Here is an 18,294-nt window from a genome sequence, read left to right as displayed (position 1 = left end):
ATGATCCAAAAAACAATTAATCGTTTTTACTTTCTTCTATATAATGTTGAAACTTACGCGAGTGAAGCAAGCTACTAACATGAAATATCCTAGTTCTGAAGATCCCAGAATTGCTCAAACGATTCAAAATAAACCAAAGAAGAAAACGGTTGAGGAAGACGAACCATCTTTGATCGCAGTACAGGCAGAGGAAATGGATCGAATCAGGTACTTTTCTATCAACACAATCCTCTAAATTAGGTTTTAATAACATGCAATCGCTCAAAAATTGGAAATTTTGAAATCAAAGTTTTCTGGGTATACCAGAATCGGTTTAAGTTAATGTACTTATGAACCGATTTCATTTAGAAACGATTGTTGTTCATGCCCACAAAGACCGATTGTACTAGATGTGTTTTCTGGTTTGAGAAAGTTGAACCAGAATCAGTCCATGTTTATTCCCACATAGTCTGATTCTGGTATGGTAAGGATAACTGTTTTTATGTAAGTTTTTTTTGTTAGAATCGGATTACATGAGTGTCCACATAAACTGATTGTGTATCCTTTGGTTTCTTAATTTCTTAGCCCATAATCGGTTTATTTTGGCGTCCACATAAACTATTTCTTGGTGGAAAAAATGCCTAGTTTTTATGCATTATTTTTTTGGTAGAATCAGATTACATGAGCACTTATAAAAACCGATACTTGTTGTGCAATGTTAAAAACTTTATGTGTGTATCGTATAAACAAATTCTTGGTGGCAAAATTTCTCAATGTGTATGTTTTTTTTTTTGTTGTTGTTAGAATCGGATTACATGAGCACTTATATAAACCGATTATTTTTGTGCAATGTTAGAAATCGGTGTTTATATATGTATCGTGTAAAGCGATTTTATACCATGAATTCATAAATATACATTGAATTCCATTGTTGTTTGTCATTTATCCCCATACTCTCCAGGGACAACAAGAGCACGCAACAAAGGCAAGCCGAAAGAAAATATAAGAAGAAACATGACCTTCCTTATCCTCAGAGTTTGGAACCTCATCGAAAGGAAGGTAAAAATGTGGTTGCTTCCCACCGAAGGGGCTCGGTGGGTAAACCAAAAGGGACCCGCATCAATGACCCACCACCTCAAGCGGATCAACCAACACAAGAAGAATTTGATTCTGCTACACCTACTTAAGAAGAAAGTAATGAAGAAGAAAGTGTTGACAGAGAAGCTGATGAAAAATAAAGCGGTGACGAAGAAGTTGATGAAGAATAAAGCTGCAAGGAAGTTGATGAAGAAAAAAGTGGCAAGGAAGTTGATGAAGAAAAAAGCGGGAATGAAGTTGATGAAGAAGGAGGACAAGTTTAGGAACAAGCTCAAGAACAAGTTGAATAACGAGGTAAGAAATATGGTCCAAAGAAGAAGAAAGGGACCACAAGATGTTTCCTCGCGACCCTACTGATTCCGTTTACGGGTTACCCGTTGACGAAGGACGGTTGTTATTGGGGTAGAAAGAGATTTGGGTCGTTGTCAGCTGACATACCATAGTAACTACCTCAACCTTATGCTATGTAAAATAAAACTTATTATCTGTTTAGTGTTTTGATTATTTTCTATCAGTTTTGTTTTGTTTTATAGGATCACAAGGATGTCGTGCGTCGTATGAAGCCATGAACATCAGTAAGTACGATGAAAAATTGGCCACTAGAATCAATAGGATCAACAATAGGAAACTTATAGGAGGTAATCGATATAGTCGCTCCTATGGGGTTGTTGGTTGCGGTCGAGAATTCGATTGTTGGTTACGACAAACCTCTTATTTCCGCCTTCGCTGAGAGATTTTCCAGTTGGCGAAATGACGATAACTCCAAATGATGTGAAGTTGATTACCGGGCTAAGCATAGGTGGTAAAGTGGTGAGCCACAAAGACTACGAGAATGATTTTGAGTGGGAAAACATTTACGAGTTCACCAAGAATGTGTTAGATTGGGATGTTGATAAGACCAAGTTAGAGATGCGAGTAGGTGATGCAAATCAGGGGATATTCCATATCGCTAGCTTTAGGAACCACTTCATGAGTACAAAGAAGCTTCGTGCAAGGGTAAAAGAGGTGACCCGGGAACGTATCTTCGCTACGACCAACGCATATGTCCTCTACATCTTGGGAGATGTTATCTTCCCCGATGTTTCCGGTGACCGTGTGAGCGCCAACTTTATTCTGCTGTTGCAACCATTTGAAAAGATTCGCGACTACTCTCGGTGCTCTGCCATCGTTGCACACTCGTTGAACGAGTTGCGAAAGGCTTCTAGGGCTCGAATGAACCAAATCAGAGGGAATATGGATCTTCTGCAAGTGTGGATATATTTGCACTTTCCAATGTTTGCTAGAAGGGATTTTGAGAACAAGCATTGGGACGGTCAGTGTTATGGAGACAAGTACACCTTCAACGGTAAGTTGAAGTCCCAAGATGAGGAATATCTGGAGTTGAGACACCAATTGGACAAGTTGAAGATGAAAGATGTTGTCTTTCACCCTTACAAGGAGGATTTCGCTAAAGGATAGATGGTTTGGTGCGATAAACAACAACGTTATTTTGGGACTTTATCTCACCCAAAAGGATATGTAATGTACAACCCGACGAGAGTTGCAAGATGGTGCAGTTTTACAAGTAGTAAGTAAAAGATTCGATTCTCAGACTTTTCAAAGGATGGGTTTACGATTATTAAAAGGAAATGCTAAGAAAAACTAATTAAATTTGATTACTATTATTATTTTTTGGTTTATCAAGGAGAGATGAATCCAGGGTTTTGGATTCCACTACTTCTAATATTTGTAAACTCGATAATAATTTCTTTGACAAAATACTCCTACTTTACTCAAAATAATTTCGAACCCAATCTCATGCTTTGGAAGATATAAAGTTACAAGTTTTTTATGACTCTCGTCGCTATTTTAAAGCCTAATTTTCCTTCGCTTATAAAATACCGGTAGCTAAACTACCCAAATTTTTTTTTTATGACGCATGTAAAGAAGAGAAATTTTGTAATAATTTAAAAGCACAAAAATGGAGTAAATATGTTAAATAAAATAATTACTAAGAATTACTCATAGAAAATAGGTTCTACCAAAACCCTAGAAAATATGTTTAGCTACTCATCAATCGAAAATTGGAAAACTTGATTAATCATTGTATTAAAAATAACAGAAATTTGCTTATAATGATTATTAGTCGCTAAAGGTCTTTCGCGACTGAATTCCAACAGTTCAGATGTTAAATAGCACAGTGAATGAAGATCTCTGGAAATTCAATCATAAACGATATATAGCTTTTGTGGTCATACTGCGACTGTTTCTGGCAGGATTTTGTTCTTCGTGTTCTTGAGTTTCGCAGCAGCAGGTAACTTTCTGCAACTCTTAAAATCTTCGACTCTAAGCATATATTCTCTCCCAGACTCTCCGTTCCCCTTCTCTAGACCCCAACATGCCCTTATATAGTCAACAGGTCCAAGCAAGCTAAACATGTTCTAAACAAAATCAAACTCTTGCAGACATATGCAATCCAAATTTAACTCGAAATCCAGAGAATATTTCCATCATATATATATCCTTCCCCGTGTAAGTTGGAAACCTCTCCTTAGTTTCTCAATGTTGGAGAAAGTGAGTCTTTTTAATGTGTTTTAGTTTTTTGGTCTTGGTTAGAATTGATCTAATGACCTAAAGGTCTAAGGATGCTTACTCATTTTCTATGAGTGAATGAAATGAAAATATGGGTGGGCTGAGACATTTTTCATACCTAGTGTTAGAGCATACAACTATGAGTCTTGATTTCTAGTCTATTATAGCTAAGTCTCGGACTAGGATAGAAAAGTGTAGTTGAGCTCAAGGACTTCATGACGATTCATCATACAACGACCAAGATCTATTCAAGAAACCGTGGAACTTCATCAACAAAAAGGTATGTGGAGACTTGAACTTATCTATCACTCAAAAGTCTATCTATTCTATCTCCTACTTCTTATGAGACAAAAAGTCGTATGCTATATAGACTGGACATTTGACATTTCGAGCTGGGTATTCACTACTTATCTTTTTCTCGAAATCGTGTGTTGGTAAAGCGTTTCGCTTTGATCAAGTTTATCTTCACCTAGTAACGAAAGTCATGAAAAGTTTAAATTACTTTGAGAATTGCTCTGACGTGAAACATTCTGTGAATAACGGCTATATAACGTCCTCTGAGAATTTCTCAATGATTGAAATGAGAGTTTAGATTACATAACCATGTATTCCTTAATCCGAAGTTTTCGAACTTTGTTGATTGAGAGAAACGGAGGAATTGGCTTTGCCAAGTCCGCAAACTCAGTTTGCAAACTCAGTCCGCGAACTGACGGAAGTTCTCTTGCCGAGAATTTCTGCTGGGATTTTCCAAAAACTCGTTTGCGTGTTTAGTCCGCGAACTGGCGGAAGTCTCTTTGCCGAGATTTTCTGCTGAGTTTGGAAAACTCTCCCGGTTGCCTTAAGTCCGCGAACTTGTTTGTGAGCTTAAGTGGTTACGATCTAAAGATGTGCTCTGAATATGAAACTTAAATTACTCAGGAATGTGATGAGTGCTAAATAGTGCATATTTATATATATTTTTGTTGGCATTTAACTCATCTTTTGTGCATTAATTCTACATTTTATCCCATATTCTGTATTTTCATTGTTTTCAAGAATAAATATTTTTCTTACTTAATTTTTCATTTTTAGGTAACAAATAAAATCTGGATGAAGTGAGGAGCAAAAAGAGCAGAAAAGTAGTGAAAAGCCGGGAGGAATTACGCAAGGAAGCCGCGAAGAATGTTGTGCACAAGACCAAGAGGGTAGAAATGGGCTCAAGAAGGAGGAATTGTTCTTAAAGAAGTTATGGGCCTGGCATACCCAAGGCCCAAAACCCTTTCTCAAACCCATTTCCACTACCCAAGCCCGTATCGGATTTCAGCCGTCAGATTGAAGCATCTCAGCATCCTACGGTCGCTCCATCATCGCACATCAAACTCCGAAGCTCCCGCTTTACATCGCAACGCCGATCTCCATCTTGGGCCGTCCTTTTCGTTGCATTCCTCCATCCGACGGTCGCTACCCACAGCCTCCCATCTCATCGTTGGATCCACCTACCATCGTCACATCCTACGGATCAGCTCGCCAAACATCGAATCAGATGTTCCCGCTTCACACCCTAGCACCGATGCCTATACTACCACCCAAACACCTCCTTCTTCCCAAAACTTCATCTCCTTCACCCGACAGTTGCAGAGCTCTGCAACTCCACCACCTCCCCTCTCTGCCGCTGTCACTTCCGTCACCACCACCAGTTCCATCACTGCCACTACTATCTCTTCACCGACAACACCCCCATATCCCTAGCCTAGTTATTTTCTTCTCCTCACAACCTCTGAAACCCTAGGTTTTGGGGTGAGTAAAATAACTCGAAATTAGGGGACAATAGGAGCAGAGGAAGAGCATCAAGGACTAGAGGAGGCATGGGTCGAGCAGATTTTGGGAGTTTGTAAGTTAAATTTTGTGTAATTTAAAAAAACCCTAATTTTCTGATTTGGGGATTTACAATTAGGGTTAGTGTTCTGGTATAAATTGTACACTGTGTAACATTGTGAGGAAAGAGGGAGGAGACCCAAGTTTAATTTCAGTAAGAATTTTCTCTATCAATTGGTTTTTGTTCTGTGTTCTGTCCCTGTAGCTTTTCTCCATGTATAATAACCCTCTTAGTATCATGTTAGGCTCTCTAACTATGAACTAAACATCTTAACTGGGGCTAAGATGAAACCCTTAGCCTGAATGCTAATTTGTGTGCTGATGTGCTGCTGTTTATGCCAAGATAATTGTGTAAGATGTGAATTTTGTTGATGAATACATGTTGCTTTCACCTAGAATGTCAAGCATCCTAGGTAGTTAGAATTCCTCTATGTTTGTTCACTGACTCTACATTGCTTGTTATTGTGTTTGATTAGTTGTGCTTTAAACAGACAACTAATGCTTGCCTTGATTTAGTGATTGGAGGTAATTTATCTATTCAAAGAAACTAAAGTAGTTCATTGGTTCACATGCTAGTATGGGCTGAGAGGTGAATTCTCAACCCTAGTTTCCATTCATCTGATTCACCATATCCTTATTACTGTTCAGAAATTTTCCCCTCCTCATTTGCTTGTTCATCTTCAGTTCTCTGTGTAACTTTGCTTCAATCTCAATGATTGAATTAGTGTAATGTCCTGCCTCCAAGTCTGCTATTCAGTTAATGTGAATGATTGGTATCAATGATCAATGATTAGTGCTCCAGAAATAAATGTTAATGTTAATGATTCAGTTAATGTAAATGATTAGTAGTTAGTGATTAATGCTTCAGGAATAAAGACTGTGTTGAATTTGATGCTAACCTGAAGTCAATGCATTGAATGTTAATAACTGTTAGTGGAAATTTAATGCTTGTTCTGTTACTTCTGTTTAATAAATGCTAATTCTGTGTAATGATTGGGAAGTTAATAACTGCTAATGATTAGTTCTGTTGAATGCTAATGATTAGTTCTGTTTAATGTCACAATAAGAAAGATCACACTTGCTCCCCCTTGTCCCTGTGGAACTGACCTGTGGCCCTGTGTTGCTTGCCGACACTGTGCACTTGCAGTAGAATTTTTAGGACTACATTTCTAGCCCCAACAAGTTTTTGGCGCCGCTGCCGGGGACTCGGTTGCGGCGCACTTGCTCTTTCTTTCTTGTGTTGTGTTGCTGAACTGCTGCTGTTCACTGAACTGTGCTGTGGAGCTGCTCCTCTTCTTGCTGTTGTGCTAAGCCTGTTGCTGAACTGGGCTGCCAAGCTGCTGTGCTGCTGCAGTTTTCTTTCCCTGTCAACCTACTCTTCCTGCTGCTGCTTGCTTTGTCCTGCTGCTGCGTTGTGCTGCTGCTGCTAGCCTCTCCCAAGCTGCTGCTCCTGCTGCTGTTGTGTTGCTGTTGCTGCTGCACTTGCAGCCTTGCTGAACCAAAAGCCCAACAGGGCCTCAGACAAACCAAAGCCGCGTAGGACGATCCAAGCCCAACTGGGCTTTAGCAACTTAAACCGAACAGCTGGGCTGTGCTATTCAGGTAGGCCTAACCCATGAGATAACCCAACTGGGCCTCATTAAATTCATCTGGGCTTGTGTTTAAGTATTAATCTGGGCTTGTAATAATTTTTCAATTTTCTTTTTCTTTCTATTTGGGCCTGTAATAATTTTTAATTTTCTTTGTTTCTTTTTCTTTTCTTTTATGGGCTTGTATTTATTGTTTGTGATTATTTTTCTTATCTTTTGTGGGCTTGTCTTTTAATTTGGACTTTAGGTGTACATCCCATCCATTAGGCTCCTAACTTTACAAAACAAAAACAAAAAAATTAGGGCTCTACATTTTATAAACCAAAACCCACTCAAAACCAAATCATCAAAAAACCCATTTTAAACCAAAATATTGGGCCTTTTGTGGTTCAAAAATTGTTTCCGACTGCTCTGACCAACATGTTAGTTGAGGTACCTGCTAGGACATGATTGTGACCTACAGAGACCAAACAAACAGACTCGTTAGAATTAACCCGGACGATCCAATCGAAATCCTTAGTTCTGAGGTAGACAGTCCAGATCAATCAGAAACAATGGGAGAACCCCGTACACTCAAGGATTATATGTACCCAACTAGAACTAGTCAACCATCTTGTATTGTGCTACCCGAAGCCAATGGCCATTATGAGCTGAAATCGAGCACAATACAAATGCTTCCAGTTTTTAGAGGTGTAGAAAATGAAAATCCGTACCATCACGTGAGAGAGTTTGAGGAGATTTGTGGAACTCTGCGTTTCACTCAAATGTCTGACGAAATCCTAAAGTTGAGGCTTTTTCCTTTCTCCCTTAAAGATAAGGCTAAGGCCTGGCTGTATGCTTTACAGCCTCAATCCATCATGTCTTGGGATGACCTCATCAAGGAGTTTTTCAAAAAGTTTTTCCCAAATCACAAGACTGCGACAATTCGTCAAAGTCTGAATAGCTTTGTGCAATTAGAGGGTGAGACCCTAGCTAGATACTTGGAGAGATTCAATGAATTATTGCTCCAATGTCCCCATCATGGTTTTGAAAAATGGAGACTTGTGCAAATTTTGTATGAGGGTCTAGATGTGTCCACCCGAACAACGGTTGAGTCAATGTGCAATGGTCTTTTTGTAAATAAGACTGCTGATGCGTCTTGGGACTTCCTGATTGAAGTAGCTGAGAAGACGCAACAGTGGGAATCCATTCGTGAACCTAGAAAGACTACACCTGTAGCTAGGGTCCATAGGATTGAGTCTGATTTTGAAGGAAGTGTAAAGATGGCTGCGCTAGCAAGAAGAATAGAAGCGTTAGAACTACAGAAAAACGCAAACCCTTCTCCCACTACCTTTTGTGAACATGTCGAAATGGCTATCTGTGCTCTATGTAGTGGATCTGATCACCAAGTCAATGATTGTCCGGAAATGCATGCATTCCAGGAATCTAAGCTTGAGCAAGCAAATGCTATGTTTCAAAAACAAGAGCACAACCCATATTCACAGACCTACAATCCAGGATGGAGAAACCACCCCAACTTTTCATGGTCCAAAGGCCCTGCCCAAGGAGGACCATCTCAACCAAATCAAGGCTATCAAAACAACCAAGGCTACCAATACCCTAGAAATCCTCAACAGCAGTCGTACCCTCAATACACTGCTGATAAGAAATTGTCCAGCATTGAAGAAAGTATCAATCAATTGACCCAACATCTGATGAAAAACGAGAAAGCAACTGATCAGCGAGTCACCGCTCTAGAACTACAGATGGGTCAAATTTGCGATGCATTGAATACAAGAGAAAAGGGTAAACTTCCTAGCCAACCCCAACAAGAACCAAAGAGGATATTTCAAGCAGGCACAACATCATCATCTTGCGAAAGAACCTCACCCGATCAAGTCCATTCCATCACCACTCTCCGAAGTGGTAAAGTTGTTGAGAACAATGTAGGCATACCACAAACAAGTGAATCTGAGCCAAACTTAGCATTGCCTACACCACCTAAGGAAACCTCTAGTCCAGAAAAAGAATCCGAGCACATTAGTGAAGCCGACAAACCTACTGCTAGGAATGTCCCTCTACCTCCTAATGTTCCTATTGCTCCTTTTCCTCAGAGGTTAGTTCGCCAACAGATAAGCACCCACTACAATGAGATGTTAGAACTGTTTAAAAGAGTCAACATCAACATTCCTTTTCTTGAGGCAATTAAGCAAATCCCTGCATATGCCAAATTCCTCAAAGATTTGTGCACTCAAAAGCGCAAGATTAATGTGCACAAGCGTGCTTTCTTAGCTGAACAAGTGAGTTCCATTATTCTCAACAAAACTCCACCCAAGTTTAAGGACCCAGGTTGTCCAACCATCTCTTGCACTATCGGAGAACACACGGTCAATAGAGCTTTATTAGATCTAGGTGCAAGTGTGAACCTCCTGCCATATTCTGTTTATGTGCAGTTAGGTCTTGGAGAGTTGAAGCCTACACCTATAACTCTCCAATTGGCAGATCGATCTGTCAAAGTTCCTCGTGGAGTGGTAGAAGACGTTTTGATTAAGGTTGAAAAATTCTATTTTCCTGTAGACTTCATTGTCTTAGATACCCAACCTGTCCAAAACCCAAATTGTCACATTCCTGTCATTCTAGGACGTCCATTCCTGGCGACGTCCAATGCGATCATCAACTGTCGGAACGGAGTGTTGAAACTCTCTTTTGGAAACATGACTGTAGAATTGAATGCGTTTAATGTTAGTCAACAACCTGTGAATCTTGATGATGAGGAGATACATGAAGTCAATATGATTGAGAGTTTGATACAAGATTCATTGACTAGCATTATGTCAAAAGATCCCCTGCAAGCATGTTTGGAAGGTGTTAACATGGAGTTATATGATGATGAATACACTAGTGAAGTCCAATCTTTGCTCGAATCTGTACCTCAAATGGACATCACTAAGTGGCAGAATACAGTGGAACAACCCCCACTTTCTGAGGAGTTTGTTATATCTTCGGACGAGTCGCCTAAGGCCAACCAGGAATTGAAACCATTACCTGAGACTTTGAAGTATGCATTTCTAGGTCCTTCTGATACTTTACCTGTTATCATTTCTTCACAATTAAACATAGAACAGGAAAACAAGCTTTTAGGAGTCCTTGAGGAGAGAAAGAAGCCTTAGGATGGACCATCTCAGATCTCAAAGGGATAAGCCCCACCATTTGCATGCACCACATTAATCTTGAAGAGAACGCCAAACCATCTAGGGAAATGCAAAGGAGACTTAACCCTAACATGAGAGAAGTCGTTAAGAGTGAGATCTTGAAGCTACTCGATGCGGGTATCATATATCCGATTTCAGATAGTAAATGGGTTAGTCCCATACAAGTTGTGCCTAAAAAGTCAGGCATTACTGTGGTTCGGAACGAAAAGAATGAGTTAGTCCCTTCACGTACAACCACAGGATGGCGAGTATGTGTCGACTACAGGAAGTTGAACACAGTAACAAGGAAGGATCACTTCCCGCTCCCTTTCATAGACCAAATGCTAGAACGTGTGTCTGGACACAGTCACTACTGTTTTCTAGATGGCTTTTCCGGTTATAACCAAATCCATATTGCACCAGAAGATCAGGAAAAAACTACATTCACGTGTCCATTTGGGACATTTGCTTTTAGGCGTATGCCCTTCGGGCTGTGTAATGCACCCGCTACTTTTCAGCGGTGCATGATGAGCATTTTTTCAGACATGATAGATAGTTTTCTCGAGATCTTTATGGATGATTTCTCTGTGTTTGGTTCCTCTTTTGACGAATGTCTGGACCATCTAGTCCTTGTGCTATCAAGATGTAAGCAAAAGAATCTGATTTTAAACTGGGAAAAATGCCACTTCATGGTGAACTCCGGCATAGTTCTAGGACACATCGTATCGGAAAAAGGAATTGAAGTAGATAAAGCTAAAGTCGACCTCATTCAGCAATTACCTCAACCCCACTCTGTGAAGGGGATTCGATCATTTTTAGGTCACGCTGGGTTCTACCGGCGATTCATCAAAAACTTTAGCCAAATCTCAAGACCTTTGTGTAACCTACTTGCCAAAGATGTTGTCTTTGACTTCGATGCTTCTTGTGTGAAGGCATGGGAAGAACTCAAGACTCTCCTCACCACCGCTCCTATAGTCCGACCACCAGATTGGAAACTGCCGTTCGAGCTCATGTGTGATGCCTCTGATTATGCCGTTGGCGCTGTTCTAGGGCAACGTGTTGATAGACTACCATATGTGATATACTATGCTAGTAAAACTCTTAATGATGCTCAACTCAACTATTCGACTACCGAGAAGGAGTTACTTGCCGTGGTTTTCGCATTAGACAAGTTTAGATCTTATCTGATAGGGTCTAAGATCATCATATACACAGACCATGCGGCTTTGAAGTATCTTCTTTCCAAGAAGGATGCTAAAGCTCGCCTTATTCGATGGATACTCTTATTACAGGAATTCGACATCGAAATCCGTGATAAGAAGGGGTGTGAAAATGTGGTTGCTGATCACTTGTCTAGATTAACTTTAGAGTCTATTCATGAATCTGAGCTGATTAGAGAATCATTCCCAGATGAACAGCTGATGTCTATCTCAGACCTTCCTTGGTTTGCTGATATCGTCAACTACCTTGCTGCAGGTAGGATGCCCTCACATTGGTCGAGACAAGACCGCTATAAGTTTTTGGCTGAAGTTAAACACTTCATCTGGGATGACCCATATCTGTTTAAGTATTGCCAGGACCAAATCATTAGGAGATGTGTCCCCAACACTGAACAGAAAGATGTGATATCTTTTTGCCATGACCAGGCATGTGGAGGCCATTTCAGTGCCAAGAAAACCGCTGCAAAGATCTTGCAGTGTGGATTCTATTGGCCATCATTGTTCAAGGATTGCCATGATTATTGTGTTGCTTGTGAACGCTGTCAAAAGCTAGGAAGCATTTCGAGGAGAAACATGATGCCATTGAACCCCATTCTGATTGTGGAGATTTTTGATGTTTGGGGGATCGACTTCATGGGTCCATTCCCTATTTCTGACGGTAGATTGTACATCCTAGTCGCAGTTGATTACGTTTCTAAGTGGGTAGAAGCCATAGCAACCAGAACAAATGACCACAAGGTGGTACTTTCATTCCTAAAGGAAAACATATTCGCACGTTTTGGTACCCCTAGAGCTATCATCAGTGACGGCGGTTCACATTTTCGTAACAAGTACTTTGAGTCTTTAGTACGCAAGTATGGCATAACTCACAAGGTTGCTACTCCGTACCACCCTCAGACTAGTGGACAAGTAGAAGTTTCTAATAGGGAAATTAAGCACATTCTGGAGAAGACGGTCAACCCGTCTAGGAAAGATTGGTCATTAAGGTTGAATGATGCTTTGTGGGCCTATAGAACAGCTTATAAGACACCAATTGGCATGTCCCCCTATCGTCTAGTGTATGGAAAGTCGTGCCATCTACCTGTGGAATTAGAACATCGTGCCTACTGGGCAATCAAGGAGCTAAACTTTTCTCTGGACGAAGCTGGAATTCAAAGGAAACTTCAACTCAACGAGTTGGAAGAATTGAGGAATGAGGCTTATGACAGTGCCAAGCTGTACAAGCAGAAGATGAAGATGTTTCATGACAAGCGTATTCTGCGCAAATCCTTCACTCCTGGTCAGAAAGTCTTGCTGTATGACTCCCGATTACATCTTTTTCCAGGAAAACTGCGTTCCAGATGGAAGGGTCCGTACCTAGTACGCACAGTTTTTCCTCATGGAGCTGTAGAGTTGGAGGATGTCTCCAACAAGAACGTTTTCAAAGTCAACGGGCAGAGATTAAAGCCATTCCTTGAGCCATTCCCACCCGACATTGAAACAACCAACCTGGAGGACCCGGTCTATGTGGACTAAACTAGTCCACTCTTTCCCTAAATAACCAAACAGTTTTCCAAATGTTTTTCTCCCCTAAAAACCAAAATTTTTCTTTTTCCCATCCAAACCAAATGTCTCCCGACAAAACCAAAATTTTCCAAAAAGTCCAATCCCATTAAAAACCAAATTTTCTTGTAGATAATGTGTTAGTTAAATTTCCTTTTGTATATATTTTGTGCTCATCCATTGTGACTGCTAATATGATGGATTTTTGCCTTGAATAACGGAGTTTTAATCGAGCTACACCGTACAATCGGGTATTCTCTCTCCTTTTACTCTACTCATCAGTTCCTCTTCATATATTGTTGTATAATTCTTTCCATGTTTTGAAACATTGAGGACAATGTTTAGTTTAGGTTTGGGGGTATGGAATGGATACCATGATAATATGCTATAATTGAAAACGAACTCCTTCTTCTTTTTGAAAAAATCGAAAAAATTCAAAAAAAAAAAAAAAAAAAAAAAAAAAAAAAAAAATGAAAAAAACATAAAAATGGAGCTCATTTACCTTGAAATGTTGACTCTTGTGCAAATATGTATTTTTATTAGGAGTCTTAGTCTAGATATTTAGGCACCCTGATTCTAGCACAATTCACATAGTGATAAGAAATTTGCACGCGCACGATCTACCAATACATGTATGGCCTCGATCTTCAAGGTGTTGGATAGGAAGTTACGATTGCCAATCACTTTAGAATACTGAACGAAACTTGACTAGCTTGTTCTTTGGTTGGTTGGGATAGAAGGTGGAGGTTACATTAAGAAAGACAACCATCGAATTTAACTGGGTGCATCAAAAAGGGCTACCTCTTGCAAAGTGTCATGTAATTTTATTTCTTGTTGTTTATGTATCAAAAGTGTTCTGTGTTCTCTATAAAAAAAAAAAAAAAAAAAAAAAAAAAAAAAAAAAAAAAAAAAAAAAAAAAAAAAAAAAAACGATGTATATATCAGAAAAAAAAAAAAAAAAATCAGAAAAATACCAAAAAAAAATCAAGTATTTATCAATTCCATCATCTCTTGTTCCAAAAATAAAAAGAGATTTGTCAATGTAAATAAGAGTCATGTAAATAATCATCTTTTGTTGTTTCTTTTGTAATAAGCAAGGAGGGTGTATGCCATTGATGTACAACGCGAGAAATTGTGAAATACCTCCAACTCATTCACAATTCTCGTAAAGTCCGGACAGCTAGCTAGATTTCGACCTCAGTTCTTAGCCTGAGAAACTATCTCTTGGTGATTAGTAGTCATGACTTCAGATCTTTCTTTACACATGTGTAGATACACTTTACACTCTTATCACATGTCCTTATTTGTTATCAGTGCTAGGATTGTGCCTTGATAGCTAGATTGACATCTCCATTTTGCTGTGAGCTTCTACTGTCTTGCACATGTCACATTTGATGGAATCTGAGCTTATATTTTGACCTAGAACTTTGTAGGTACGTTCTAAGCAAACCTTCACGAGACTTCAACTCGTCCACTAGGGACACTTAGTGGTTTAAAAGGCTTAGTGCATACGCTAAATGCATTCGAGAGACCAGCGACAGTGGTATAGGTAGGATTTCCTTAGTTTTGTTTTACTTGAGGACAAGTAAAATTCAGGTTTGGGGGTATTTGATGAGTGCTAAATAGTGCATATTTATATATATTTTTGTTGGCATTTAACTCATCTTTTGTGCATTAATTCTACATTTTATCCCATATTCTGTATTTTCATTGTTTTCAAGAATAAATATTTTTCTTACTTAATTTTTCATTTTTAGGTAACAAATAAAATCTGGATGAAGTGAGGAGCAAAAAGAGCAGAAAAGTAGTGAAAAGCCGGGAGGAATTACGCAAGGAAGCCGCGAAGAATGTTGTGCACAAGACCAAGAGGGTAGAAATGGGCTCAAGAAGGAGGAATTGTTCTTAAAGAAGTTATGGGCCTGGCATACCCAAGGCCCAAAACCCTTTCTCAAACCCATTTCCACTACCCAAGCCCGTATCGGATTTCAGCCGTCAGATTGAAGCATCTCAGCATCCTACGGTCGCTCCATCATCGCACATCAAACTCCGAAGCTCCCGCTTTACATCGCAACGCCGATCTCCATCTTGGGCCGTCCTTTTCGTTGCATTCCTCCATCCGACGGTCGCTACCCCCAGCCTCCCATCTCATCGTTGGATCCACCTACCATCGTCACATCCTACGGATCAGCTCGCCAAACATCGAATCAGATGTTCCCGCTTCACACCCTAGCACCGATGCCTATACTACCACCCAAACACCTCCTTCTTCCCAAAACTTCATCTCCTTCACCCGACAGTTGCAGAGCTCTGCAACTCCACCACCTCCCCTCTCTGCCGCTGTCACTTCCGTCACCACCACCAGTTCCATCACTGCCACTACTATCTCTTCACCGACAACACCCCCATATCCCTAGCCTAGTTATTTTCTTCTCCTCACAACCTCTGAAACCCTAGGTTTTGGGGTGAGTAAAATAACTCGAAATTAGGGGACAATAGGAGCAGAGGAAGAGCATCAAGGACTAGAGGAGGCATGGGTCGAGCAGATTTTGGGAGTTTGTAAGTTAAATTTTGTGTAATTTAAAAAAACCCTAATTTTCTGATTTGAGGATTTACAATTAGGGTTAGTGTTCTGGTATAAATTGTACACTGTGTAACATTGTGAGGAAAGAGGGAGGAGACCCAAGTTTAATTTCAGTAAGAATTTTCTCTATCAATTGGTTTTTGTTCTGTGTTCTGTCCCTGTAGCTTTTCTCCATGTATAATAACCCTCTTAGTATCATGTTAGGCTCTCTAACTATGAACTAAACATCTTAACTGGGGCTAAGATGAAACCCTTAGCCTGAATGCTAATTTGTGTGCTGATGTGCTGCTGTTTATGCCAAGATAATTGTGTAAGATGAATTTTTGTTGATGAATACATGTTGCTTTCACCTAGAATGTCAAGCATCCTAGGTAGTTAGAATTCCTCTATGTTTGTTCACTGACTCTACATTGCTTGTTATTGTGTTTGATTAGTTGTGCTTTAAACAGACAACTAATGCTTGCCTTGATTTAGTGATTGGAGGTAATTTATCTATTCAAAGAAACTAAAGTAGTTCATTGGTTCACATGCTAGTATGGGCTGAGAGGTGAATTCTCAACCCTAGTTTCCATTCATCTGATTCACCATATCCTTATTACTGTTCAGAAATTTTCCCCTCCTCATTTGCTTGTTCATCTTCAGTTCTCTGTGTAACTTTGCTTCAATCTCAATGATTGAATTAGTGTAATGTCCTGCCTCCAAGTCTGCTATTCAGTTAATGTGAATGATTGGTATCAATGATCAATGATTAGTGCTCCAGAAATAAATGTTAATGTTAATGATTCAGTTAATGTAAATGATTAGTAGTTAGTGATTAATGCTTCAGGAATAAAGACTGTGTTGAATTTGATGCTAACCTGAAGTCAATGCATTGAATGTTAATAACTGTTAGTGGAAATTTAATGCTTGTTCTGTTACTTCTGTTTAATAAATGCTAATTCTGTGTAATGATTGGGAAGTTAATAACTGCTAATGATTAGTTCTGTTGAATGCTAATGATTAGTTCTGTTTAATGTCACAATAAGAAAGATCACACTTGCTCCCCCTTGTCCCTGTGGAACTGACCTGTGCTGGCCCTGTGTTGCTTGCCGACACTGTGCACTTGCAGTAGAATTTTTAGGACTACATTTCTAGCCCCAACAGAATGCTTTATGCAAACCGTGGCTATAAAGTTCATGAGCCGATTCATCGAATCGAATCATCTTTGTTTCAATTGTATCTTGTGTAGTTACATAAGATCTCATAACAATTGAACAACTCTCTAACTAGTTCATTTGAGTCGGATTGAACTAGTTATGGTGAAGAAGAACTAGGTTAATATGAATTTCTCATATGGTTAACCTTTTGGGTTACTATGTTGAACCAACATACACGTACACGTTTGGGCATGGTTTTCACAAACCCAGTAAACGTCTACCCAAGTGTGTGTGACAAGCTAAGTTTTCGATCTAACAGTTGAGAAATATTAGCTTGAATCTAAATCAGGTTTTCATCTAACGGTGAATATGGATTTCTTTGTAACTAAGGCAAAACCCTGATTTGAAGGCTATATAAAGGATACATCTAGCATTGTGCAAAACTAATCCCCACACGTCTGTGTGATATTAGTGCGCTCGCTAGAGTCGATTCTCCTTTAACCTTTGGTTTTCTTCTCTAAAACCAGGTTAACGACTTAAAGACTTCATTGGGATTGTGAAGCCAGACCGATACTACTTTTATCGTAGTTGTGTGATCTGATCTTGCATCTTCTATCGTACGAGTACGATCTATTGATTGGATTGAGATCGTGAGAGTTCTCCGATAGGCAAGATAAAGAAGTCACAAACATCTTCGTCTCACTGTTTGTGATTCCTCGACAAAACGCTTGTGTAGTCAAGAAGGATTGTTGAGAGGTGATTGATTAATATAGGTTGTTCTTCAGGAATATAAGACCAGATTATCAATTGGTTCCTGTTCACCTTGATTTTATATCTTAAGACGGAACAAAAACCTAGGGTTTTTCTGTGGGAGACATATTTATCCTTTGATAGACTTTTCTGTGTGAGACATATTTTTTTATTATGTCTCACACAGAAAAGTCTGCGATTTTGGGTTGCAACAACTCTTAGTTGTGGGTGAGATCAGCTAAGGGAATCAGGTGCGCAGTATCTTGCTGGAATCATAGGCGTAGGAGTACAACTGTACCTTTAATTAGTTGGAGACTAATTGGGGTTCAACTATAGTCCAGTTCGAAGTTAGCTTGTAGTAGGCTAGTGTCTGTAGCGGCTTAATACAGTGTGTATTCAATATGGACTAGTGATTTAAGATTTTTCGTGGGTTGTAGCAATGAAGGTTCAAACTCTCGGATTTGTGAAGGATAATTTTTTAGACTTAATAAAAAAGATAAATATATACAATAAAATATTAACAATGGTGAGAGGTACTGGGACTAATGATTCGGCCAATCTTCATAAAATAGGGCTCAATGAATTATTCTCGACAATAATCGCTCAAAACATAAGTTATATGGACTCTTATTTTGCCAAAGTAGATTCTCAAAAAATTGATTGTAAATGTTTAGCATGGAACATCAAATCACCTAAGCTAAGCATGACCCATCTAATCAAATAACAACCAATTTTATCAAATCATATTTCATTTAATTTTTAATGCAAAAGTCTTAAAAAGAATTAATAAAATTACCCATGTAT

Source organism: Papaver somniferum, chromosome 2, assembly GCF_003573695.1.
Source record: "Papaver somniferum cultivar HN1 chromosome 2, ASM357369v1, whole genome shotgun sequence".
Lineage (NCBI taxonomy): Eukaryota > Viridiplantae > Streptophyta > Magnoliopsida > Ranunculales > Papaveraceae > Papaver > Papaver somniferum.
Note: the sequence above shows the minus strand (reverse complement) of the source record.